At 49.7% G+C, this 10,755-nt stretch overlaps 1 protein-coding gene across 1 annotated transcript in view; it reads left to right on the forward strand.

The window, feature by feature from the left end:
• The window catches only part of BLOC1S3 (biogenesis of lysosomal organelles complex 1 subunit 3), a 33,280-nt gene extending 25,528 nt beyond the window's left edge, over nt 1-7,752 (forward strand). The window contains exon 5 of the transcript XR_004440412.1: nt 6,865-7,752. The gene's annotated coding sequence lies outside the window, so the exon portion shown is untranslated. The remainder of the gene's footprint in view (nt 1-6,864) is intronic.
• Nucleotides 7,753-10,755: the final 3,003 nt, after the last annotated feature.

The raw sequence follows: 10,755 nt of genomic DNA on the forward strand, positions 1-10,755 counted from the left end.
GTGACTCAGGTTTGAGTGGGGAAGTGCTCAGAACCCATGGCTTCTTTCTGGGGCATGGTCCCACAGGGACCAGGCCCACCCACCTGCTGAGGTCCCACGGGCTCTCCCAGGCACAGAGACCCGAGTGGGACCTCAGCAGGTGGGTGGGATGCTGGGAGTGGAGGGGCTGAGGGGCATTCTTTCCTTTACCCCCTTATGGCTGCAGTGAGCTATGATCGCACCACTGCGCTCCAGCCTGGGTGACAGAGTGAGACCTTGTCTCAAAAAAGGAAAAGAAGGCCAGGTGTGGTGGTTCACACCTGTATCCCAGCACTTGGGAGAAGATTGCTAGAGCTCAGGAGTTCAAGACTAGCCTGGCGACATGGCGAAACCCTGTCTTTACAAAGTATACAAAAATTAGCTGGGTGTGGTGGCAGGTGCCTGTAATTCCAGCTGCTCAAGAGGCTGAGGCATGAGAATCACTTGAACCTGGGAGGTGGAGGTTGCAGTGAGCTGAGATTGTGCCACTGCACTCCAGCCTGGGCAATGGAGTGAGACTCTGTCTCAACAAACAACAACCAAAAAAAAAAAAAAAGATTTAGAGGCCAGGTGTGGTGGCTCACCCCTGTAATCCTAGTGCTTTGGGAGGCCGAGGTGGGCGGATCACCTGAAGTCAGGAGTTCAAGACCAGCCTGGCCAACATGGTGAAACCCCGTCTCTACTAAAATACAAAAATTAGCCAGGCATGATGCTGGGTGCCTGTAATCCCAGCTACTCGGGAGGCTGAAACAGGAGAATTGCTTGAACCTGGGAGACAGTGGTTGCGGTGACCCAAGATTGTACCACTGCACTCCAGCCTGGATGGCTGAGCGAAACTCTGTCTCAAGAAAAAAAAAAAGATCTAGAAAGGAGAGTTAGGGAGTCCATGAAAAATCTCTAGCCAGCCCTCCTGAAGCACTAGACAGGGGAACAAGTCAGACTTTGCAGGAAAATCTGGGAAGTCAGGCATATCCAACTATCAGAGTCATGAAAGGCTGTTGCCTCTGCATCTGGTGTTGAGCCTGAGGTCCCTGGTGGTTAGCAGGGCAGAAAATTGAGAAGAGATAAACAGGAGTGTGAGGGAAACAAGGTCCTGAACATTTGCATCTGTCACACCCTTCAGGGCAGAGCGAGAGCACATGGGAACCCCTAACACATCTACATCTGTCTGTTGCCACATCTAAATAGAGCAACCGTCCAAGAAAAATACCATGCTCAACTTCTTTCTTCCAGTTTTCATGCAATTTTCTCTTTTGGCCAACTCTAACTCAGAACCATATGGGGGGCCGGGCGCGGTGGCTCAAGCCTGTAATCCCAGCACTTTGGGAGGCCGAGACGGGCGGATCACGAGGTCAGGAGATCGAGACCATACTGGCTTAACACGGTGAAACCGTCTCTACTAAAAATACAAAAAACTAGCCGGGCGAGGTGGCGGGCGCTTGTAGTCCCAGCTACTCGGGAGGCTGAGGCAGGAGAATGGCGTAAACCCGGGAGGCAGAGATTGCATGAGCTGAGATCCGGCCACTGCACTCCAGCCTGGGCGACAGAGCGAGACTCCGTCTCAAAAAAAAAAAAAAAAAAAAAAAAAAAAAAAAAGAACATATGGGGAAGGGTTTTTGTTTGTTTTTTTTGTTTTTTTCTAGAGTCTTGCTCTGTGCCCAGGCTCTGGAGTGCCATGGTGAAAGCTCAGCTCACTGCAACCTCCGCCTCCCAGGTTCAAGCGATTCTCCTGCCTCAGCCTCCCAAGTAGCTGGGATTACAGGTGCCCGCCACCACGCTTGGCTAACTTTTTTGTATTTTTAGTAGAGATAGGGTTTCACTGTGTCGACCAGGTTGGTCTTGAACTCCTGACCTCAGGTGATCTACCTGTCTCAGCCTCCCAAAGTTCTGGGATTGCAGATGTGAGCCACTGCACCCAGCCACCTTCATCACTTTCTTTCTTTCTTTTTTTTTTTTGAGACGGAATCTCACTCTGTCACCCAGGCTGGAGTGCAGTGGTGTGATCTTGGCTCACTGCAAGCTCCGCCTCCTGGGTTCACACTATTCTGCTGCCTCAGCCTCCCGAGTAGCTGGGACTACAGGCGTCCGCCATCACGCCTGGCTAATTTTTTGTATTTTTAGTAGAGACAGGGTTTCACCGTGTTAGCCAGGATGGAGATGGTCTCGATCTCCTGACCTCGTGATCTGCCCGCCTTGGGCTCCCAAAGTGCTGGGATTACAGGCATGAGCCACCGCCCGCGGCCACCTTCATCACTTTCAATATGTCGTGCCACTCTATCCTAGCCTGTGAGGTTTCCACTGAAGAGTCTGCTGCCAGACGTATTGGAGCTCCGTTGTAGGTTTGTTTTTGTTTTTGAGACAGAGTCTCACTCAGTCACCCAGGCTGAAGTGCAGTGACGAAATCTCAGCTCACTGCAACCTCCACCTCCCAGGTTCAAGCGATTCTTGTGCCTCAGCCTCCTGAGTAGTTGGGATTACAGGCATGAGCCACTGAGCCTGACCTCATGCCTGGCTAATTTTTTTGTATTTTTGGTAGAGACAGGATTTCACCATGTTGCCCAGACTGGTCTCTAACTCCTGGCCTCAAGTGATTCACCCGCCTCAGCCTTCCTAAATGCTGGGGATTACAGACATGAGCCACTGCACATGGCCTCCATTGTATGTTATTTGTTACTTTTCTCTTGCTGCTTTTAGGACCTTTACTTTATCCCTGATCTTTGGGAGTTTGATTATTAAATGCCTTGAAGGTAGTCTTTGGATTAAATTTGCCTAGTGTTTCTATAACCTTTTTGTATTTGAATATTGATCTCTTTTTCTAGGTTTGGAAAGTTCTCTGTTACTATCCCACTTAGTAAACTTTCTGTTCCAGTCTCTCTACTTAGGGCCAATAAAACTCTTAGATTTTACCTTTTGTGGCTATTTGCCAGATCTTGTAGGTGTGCCTTATTCTTTTTTTTTTTTTTTTTTTTTGAGATGGAGTCTTGCTCTGTTGCCACACTACAGTGCCACAATCTTGGCTCACTGCAATCTCCGCCTCCCAGGTTCAAGCAATTCCCCTGCCTCAGCCTCCCAAGTAGCTGGGATTATAGGCGCCTGCCACCATGCCAAGCTATTTTTTTGTATTTTAGTAGAGATGGGGTTTCGCCATGTTGGCCAGGATGTTCTTAAACTCCTGACCTTGTGATCCACCCACCTCGGCCTCCCAAAGTGCTGGGATTACGGGCGTGAGCCACCGCACCTGGCCCTTATTCTTTATTTTTTATTTTGTCTCCTCTGACTATGTCTTGCCCTCCTCTCCTCTCCTCCTCTCCTCCTTTCCTCTTTTTGAGACAGAGTCTCACTCTGTCGACCAGGCTGGAGTGCAGTGGTGCAATCTTGGCTCACTGCAACCTCCACCTCCCAGTTTCAAGCAATTCTAGTGCCTCAGCCTCCTGAGTAGCTGGGATTACAGGCATGCACTACCACACCTGGCTAATTTTTGTATTTTTAGTAGAGACAGGATTTCACTATGTTGGCCAAGCTGGTCTCAAACTCCTGACCTCAGGTGATCCTACCACCTCAGCCTTTCAAAGTGCTGGGATTACAGGTATGAGCCACTGTGCCCAGCCTGACTGCATATTTTCAAATAGCCTGTCTTTGAGCTCACCAGTTCTTCAGGTTGATCAATTCTACTGTTCAGAGACTGATGCATTCTTCAGTGTGTCAGTTGAATGTTTTCTGCTTAATTTTTTTTTTTTTTTTTGAGACGGAGTCTCGCTCTGTCGCCCAGGCTGGAGTGCAGTGGCCGGATCTCAGCTCACTGCAAGCTCCGCCTCCCAGGTTTCGCCATTCTCCGGCCTCAGCCTCCCGAGTAGCTGGGGATACAGGCGCCCGCACCACGCCCGGCTAGTTTTTTGTATTTTTAGTAGAGAGGGGTTTCACGGTGTTAGCCAGGATGGTCTCGATCTGGACCTCGTGATCCGCCCGTCTCGGCCTCCCAAAGTGCTGGGATTACAGGCTTGAGCCACCGCGCCCGGCCAATTTTTTTTTTTTTTTTTTTTGAGATGGAGTCTCGCTCCATTGCCCAGGCTGGAGTGCAGTGACACAATCTCGGCTCACTGCAAGCTCCGCCTCCTGGTTCACACCATTCTCCTGCCTCAGCCTCCTGAGTAGCTGGGACTACAGGCGCCCGCCACCACGCCCAGCTAATTTTTTTTGTATTTTTAGTAGAGACGGGGTTTCACGATGTTAACCAGGATGGTCTCAATTTCCTGACCTCATGATCCGCCCACCTCAGCCTCCCAAAGTGCTGGGATTACAGGTGTGAGCCACCGTGCCCGGCCCCTTTTGCTTAATTTTTTTTAATTATTTCTTTTTTTTTTTTTTTTTTGAGACGGAGTTGGCTCTGTCGCCCAGGCTGGAGTGCAGTGGCTGGATCTCCGCTCACTGCAAGCTCCGCCTCCCGGGCTTACGCCGTTCTCCTGCCTCAGCCTCCCGAGTAGCTGGGACTACAGACGCCCACCACCTCGCCCGGCTAGTTTTTGTGTTTTTTTTAGTAGAGACGGGGTTTCACTGTGTTAGCCAGGATGGTCTCGATCTCCTGACCTCGTGATCCGCCCATCTCGGCCTCCCAAAGTGCTGGGATTACAGGCTTGAGCCACCGCGCCCGGCCTTAAAATTACTTCAATCTTAGCCTGTAATCCAGCACTTTGGGAGGCCGAGACGGGCGGATCACGAGGTCAGGAGATCGAGCCATCTGGAAACACGGTGAAACCCCGCTTACTAAAAATACAAAAATAGCCGGGCGAGGTGGCCGGGGCCTGTAGTCCCAGTCTACTCTCGGGCGTGAGGCAGGAGAATGGCGTGAACCTGGGAGACGGAGCTTGCAGTGAGCTGAGATCCGGCCACCGCACTCCAGTCCAGGCGACAGAGCAAGACTCCGCCTCAAAAAAAAAAAAAAAGAAAAGTCTTTAACAAGAGGACATGCTTTCGTTTGGCGGGGCGGTGGCTCAAGCCTGTATCCCAGCACTTTGGGAGGCCGAACGGGCGGATCACGAGGTCAGGAGATCGGACCATCCTGGCTAACACGGTGAAACCCCGTCTTACTAAAAAAATACAAAAATTAGCCGGCGAGATGGCGGGCGCCTGTAGTCCCAGCGACCGGAGGCTGAGGCGAGAGAATGGCGTAACCCGGGAGGCGGAGCTTGCAGTGAGCTGAGATCCGGCCCTGCCCACGCCAGCTGGGCGACAGAGCGAGACTCGCTCAAAAAAAAAAAAAAAAAAAAAAAAAAATTACTTCAATCTCTTTGGTTAATTTATCAATAGGATCTGAATCCCTTCTCTGTGCTATCTTGAATTTCATTGAGCTTCCTCAAAACAGCTGTTTTGAATTCTCCGTCTGAAAGGTCACATAGCTCTGTCACAGTGGGGTTGGTCACTGGAGGCTTGTTTAGCTCACTTGGTGTGGTCATGTTTTCCTGCGTGGTGTCAATGCTTGTGGGTGTTCGAGTTCAGTGTTTACTGTAGTCTTTGTAGTCTGGGCTCATTTGAACCCATCCTTCTTGAGAAGGCTTTCCAGGTATTTAAAGGAAATAGAGTGTTGTGATCTAAACTTTTGGTCACTGCAGCTGTATCTGCATTAGGGGGCACCCCAGGCTCAGTAACGCTGTGATTCTTGCAGAATCTTAAGAGGTACTGACCAGGCGCAATGGCTCATGCCTGTAATCCCAGCACTTTGGGCAGCCGAGGCAGGCGAATTATCTGAGGTCGGGAGTTTGAGACCAGCCTGGCCAACATGGTGAAACCCCATCTCTACCAAAAAATACAAACATTCGCCGGATGTAGGGGCGGGCACCTGTAGTCCCAGCTATTTGGGAGGCTGTCGGGAGAATCACTTGTGCATGGGAGGTGGAGGTTGCAGTGAGTGGAGACTGCAGCACTGCATTCCAGCCTGGGTGACAGAGTAAGACCCTATCTCAAAAAAAAAAAAAAAAAAAAAGGAATCTTAGAGGTACTGTCTCGGTGGTCTTGGGTGAGATTCAGGAGATTCCCTAAATACCAGGCAGAAACTCTTCTCTTCCCTTACTTTCTCCAAACAAACACAGTCTGTCTCTCTGTACGGAGCTGCCTGGAGCTGCTGGAGGGGAGACACAAGTACCCTTGTGGCCACCACCACTGGGACTGCACTGGGTCAGACCCAAAGCCAGCACACCACTGGGTCTCACCCAGGGCCCGTGGCAACCACTACCTGGCTTCCGCCAATGTTCATACAAGGCCCAAGGACTCTTCAGCCAGCAGGTGGTGAAGCCAGCCAGGCTTGTGTCCTTCCCTTCAGGGTGGTGAGTTCCCTCTTGGCCCAGGGCATGTCCAGAAATGCCATATGGGAACCAGGGCACGGAGACAGAAACCTTACGAATCTACCTGGTGCTCTATTGGCTGAGCTGGCACCCAAGCTACGAGAAAAAGTCTTTCCCACTCGATAGGGCTTGGCTGTGTCCCCACCCAAATCGCATCTTGCACTGTAGCTCCCATAGTTCCCCCATGTTATGGGAGGGACCTGGTGGGAGATACTTGAATCATGGGGACAGTTTCCCCCATACTGTTTTTGTGGTAGTGAATAAGCCTCATGAGATCTGATGGCTGTATAAGGGAAAACCCCTTTGACTTGGTTCTCATTCTGTCTTGCCTGCCACCGTGTAAGACACGCCTTTCAACTTCTGCCATGATTGTGAGGCCTCCCCAGCCACGTGGAACTGGGAGTTCATTGAGCCTCTTTTTCTTTATAAATTACCCAGTCTCAGGTATGTCTTTATCAGCAGCGTGAAAACGGACTAATACACTATTCTTCCATCACCTTTCATCACACAGGAGTCTTTCTCTGTGGCCACCACTGCTCCAGGCCCATGGCGGGTACTGCCTCGCTACTACTGATGTTCACTCAAGGCCCAAGCCCGCTTCAGTCAGCTTGTGGTGAATGCTGCCAGGCCTGGGTCTTTTTCTTCAGGGAAGAGGGATCCCTTCTGGCCCAGAGCAGATCCAGGAATGCTGTCCAAGAGCCAAGACCTCGATTGGGGATGCCAGCAGTCACTTGGTGCTCTACCCCACTGTGGCCAAGCTGGTGCCCAAGATGCAAGACAAAGTCTCCTTTACTCTTTCTTCTCCTTTCCTCAAGCAGGAGTCTTTCCCCAGGGCCACCGCAGCTGGGAATGCGCTGGGTCACGCCTGAAATCAGCACGGCCCTGGGTCTAACCCAAGGCCTGAAGCGAGTACTGTCTGGCAAACCACTGATGTTTATTCAAGGCCCAAGAGATCTTTAGTCAGCAAGTAATGAATCCTGCCAGGACTGGGTCCTTCCTTTCAAGACAGTGGCTTCCCTTCTGGCCCAGGGTGTGTCTAGAAATGTCATCTAGGATTTAGGGCCTGGAATGGGGGCCTCAGGACTCTGCCTGATGCCCTATCGTCCTGTGGCTGAGCTGGTATCCAAGTTGCAAAACAAAGACCTCTTGACTTTTCCCTCTTCTTGCCTCAAGCAGAAAGAAGGAGTCTCTCCTGGAACTGTAAGCTATACTGCCTGGGGTTTGGGGCTCGGGGGCTCAAGCACTCCCTTGGCTCCTCAGCCAATGTCTCACTGGACCTCATGTCCTCCAGGTCCACTTGTTCTGAGCCCAGCAAGGCACCGGACTTGCCCAGGAATCGCAGGTTTTGTGACCTGATTGCCTTTCTTATTTATTTATTTATTTATTTATTTATTTATGGAGTTTTGCTGTTGTCCAGGCCGGAGTACAGTGGCATGCTCTCGGCTCACTGCAACCTCTGCCTCCTGGGTTCAAGCGATTCTCTTGCCTCAGCCCCCTGAGTAGCTGGGATTACAGGCGTGCACCACCACGCCCGGCTAACTTTTGTATTTTTAGTAGAGACGGGGTTTCACCATGTTGGTCAGGCTGGTCTCGAACTTCTGACCTTGTGATCCACCCACCTCAGTCTCCCAAAGTGCTGGGATTACAGGCATGAGCCACCGCACCTGGCCTCAAGTTTATTTAGGGTCCCAGAGCACTTTGGCCCACAGTGGCTAGGCACGCCGGAACTCAGGTTCCCACCACTAGAATGGATTTTCCTCTGTCTAATGCTTATTTAAATGCTCTCTCTGTGGGTGGTGTCTGATTTCTGCCCCATGTTGCTTTCCACTGTAATAGAACAGCACTGAGATCCAATGCAAAGCTCCAGTCAGTCACTGAGCTCTCCCTACCCCAAATGCAGAGATTCTCTCTCCTTGCCATCTGACTGCTGCCAGGAGATGTGGGAGGGATGGCACCTCACCCCAAAAGCCCATTGGCTTAAAATAGCAGTCCCATCCCAAAAGCTCAAACCACCCCAAAAGCTCATTGGCTTAAAATAGCAGTCTAATATTACCTCTCATGGTTCAATGGGTTAATTTAGGGTTTAACCAGCTGACCAGCTGATTCCTTTTTTTTTTTTTTTTTTTGAGATAGAGTCTCACTGTGTCGCCTAGGCTGGAGTGCAGTGGCGGGTCTTGGCTCATTGCAATCTCTGCCTCCTGGTTCAAGGAATTCTCCTGCCTCAGCCTCCCACTAGCTGGATTACAGCGCGCCCGCCACCACACCCGCTGATTTTTGTTTTTCTTTTTTTTTGGAGACGGAGTCTCGCTCTTTCTCCCGGGCTGGAATGCAGTGGCCGGATCTCAGCTCACTGCAGCTCCACCTCCCGGTTTACGCCATTCTCCTGCCTCAGCCTCCCAAGTAGCTGGGACTACAGGCCCCGCCACCTCGCCCGGCTAGTTTTTTGTATTTTTTTAGTAGAGACGGGGTTTCACCATGTTAGCCAGGATGGTCTCGATCTCCTGACCTCGTGATCCACCCGTCTCGGCCTCCCAAAGTGCTGGGATTACAGGCTTGAGCCACCGCGCCCGGCCGATTTTTGTTTTTCCTTTTTTTTTTTTGGAGTTTTGCTCTTGTGTCCAGGCTGGAGTACAATGGTGCACTCTTGGTTCACTGCAACCTCTGCCTCCTGGGTTCAAGCGATTCTCGTGCCTCAGCCTCCCGAGTAGTTGGGATTACAGGCATGCATCACCACGCCCGGTGAAATTTTTGCATTTTTAGTAGAGACAGAGTTTCTCCATGTTTGCTAGGCTGGTCTTGAACTCCTGACCTCATGTAATCCACCCGCCTTGGCCTCCCAAAGTGCTAGGATTACAGGAGTGAGCTGCCATGCCTGGCCGAAAACAACAGATTTATATCTAACCATACTAATAATTGCATTGACTCTAAATTATATAAACACCCAATTATAAGACAGAGATTTCAGACCGAATGAAAAAGCATGACCCCACTCTATGCTGCCCACAATAATTTTTTATTTTTTTTATTTTTTTGTGAGACGGAGTCTCGCACTATTGCCCAGGCTGGAGTGCAGTGGCTGATCTCGGCTCACTGCAACCTCCACCTCCTGGGTTCAAGCGATTCTCCGGCCTTAGCCTTCCAAGTAGCTGGGATTACAGGCGCCCACCACCACACCCAGATAATTTTTTGTATTTTTAGTAGAGATAAGGGTTCACTATGTTGGCCAAGCTGGTCTTGAACGCCTGACCTTGTGATCCACCCACCTCGGCCTCCCAAAGTGCAGGAATTACAGGCGTGAGCTACCGCGCCCAGCCGAAATGCACTTTAAATAGATGTTCTGTACAAAAGTTAACTCAAAATGGACCACATCACTAATGCAAAACTTAAAACTATAACATTTCTAGAAGGAAACATAGGAGAAAATCTTTGTGACCCTAGATGATGCAAAAGTTCATTATATACAAAAGTTCATTATGTACAAGCATGATCATAAGAGAAAACCTTGATAAATTAGACTCCATCAAAATTAAAAACTTGGCCAGGCGCAGTGGCTCAAGCCTGTAATCCCAGCACTTTGGGAGGCCGAGACGGGCGGATCATGAGGTCAGGAGTTTGAGACCATCCTGGCTAACACGGTGAAACCCGTCTCTACTAAAAAATACAAAAAGCTAGCCGGGCGAGGTGGCTGGCGCCTGTAGTCCCAGCTACTCGGGAGGCTGAGGCAGGAGAATGGCGTAAACCCGGGAGGCGGAGCTTGCAGTGAGCTGAGATCTGGCCACTGCACTCCAGCCCGGGCGACAGAGCAAGATTCCGTCTCAAAAAAAAAAAAAAAAAAAAAAAAAAATTAAAAACTTTTGCTCTTCAACAAACATTATTAAGAGAATGAAAAGATAAGCCAAACAGTGGGAGAAAAATATTTGCAAATTGCATACTTGATAAACAACTAGTATCCAAATATTTTAAGAACTCTTAAAAGTCAATAGCTAGAAAACAAACAACCCAATTATTTTAAAAGGGCAAATGATTTGAATAAACACTTCACTAACGAAGATATGCAGATGAAAACAAGTACATAAAAAGCTGTTCACATCATTAGTCCTTAGAAAAATGCAAATGAAAACCACAAGGTCATTCTCCACCTATCAAGAGTGGTTATCATGGAGAAAAGAGGCAGGGTAATCACTTGAGGCCAGGAGTTTGAGACCAGCTTGGGCAACATACCAAGACACTGTCTCTACAAACATAAAAATTAGGGGCCAGGCACAATGACTCACGCCTATAATTCCAGCACTTTGGAAAGCTGAGGCAGGCGGATCACCTGAAGTCAGGAGTTCGAGACCAACCTGACCTATAGGGTTAAACCCCGTATCTAGTAAAAAAAATAAATAAAATAAAATACAAA

The sequence above is a fragment of the Trachypithecus francoisi genome, unplaced genomic scaffold, assembly GCF_009764315.1.
Source record: "Trachypithecus francoisi isolate TF-2019V2 unplaced genomic scaffold, Tfra_2.0 Lachesis_group12, whole genome shotgun sequence".
Classification (NCBI taxonomy): Eukaryota; Metazoa; Chordata; class Mammalia; order Primates; family Cercopithecidae; genus Trachypithecus; species Trachypithecus francoisi.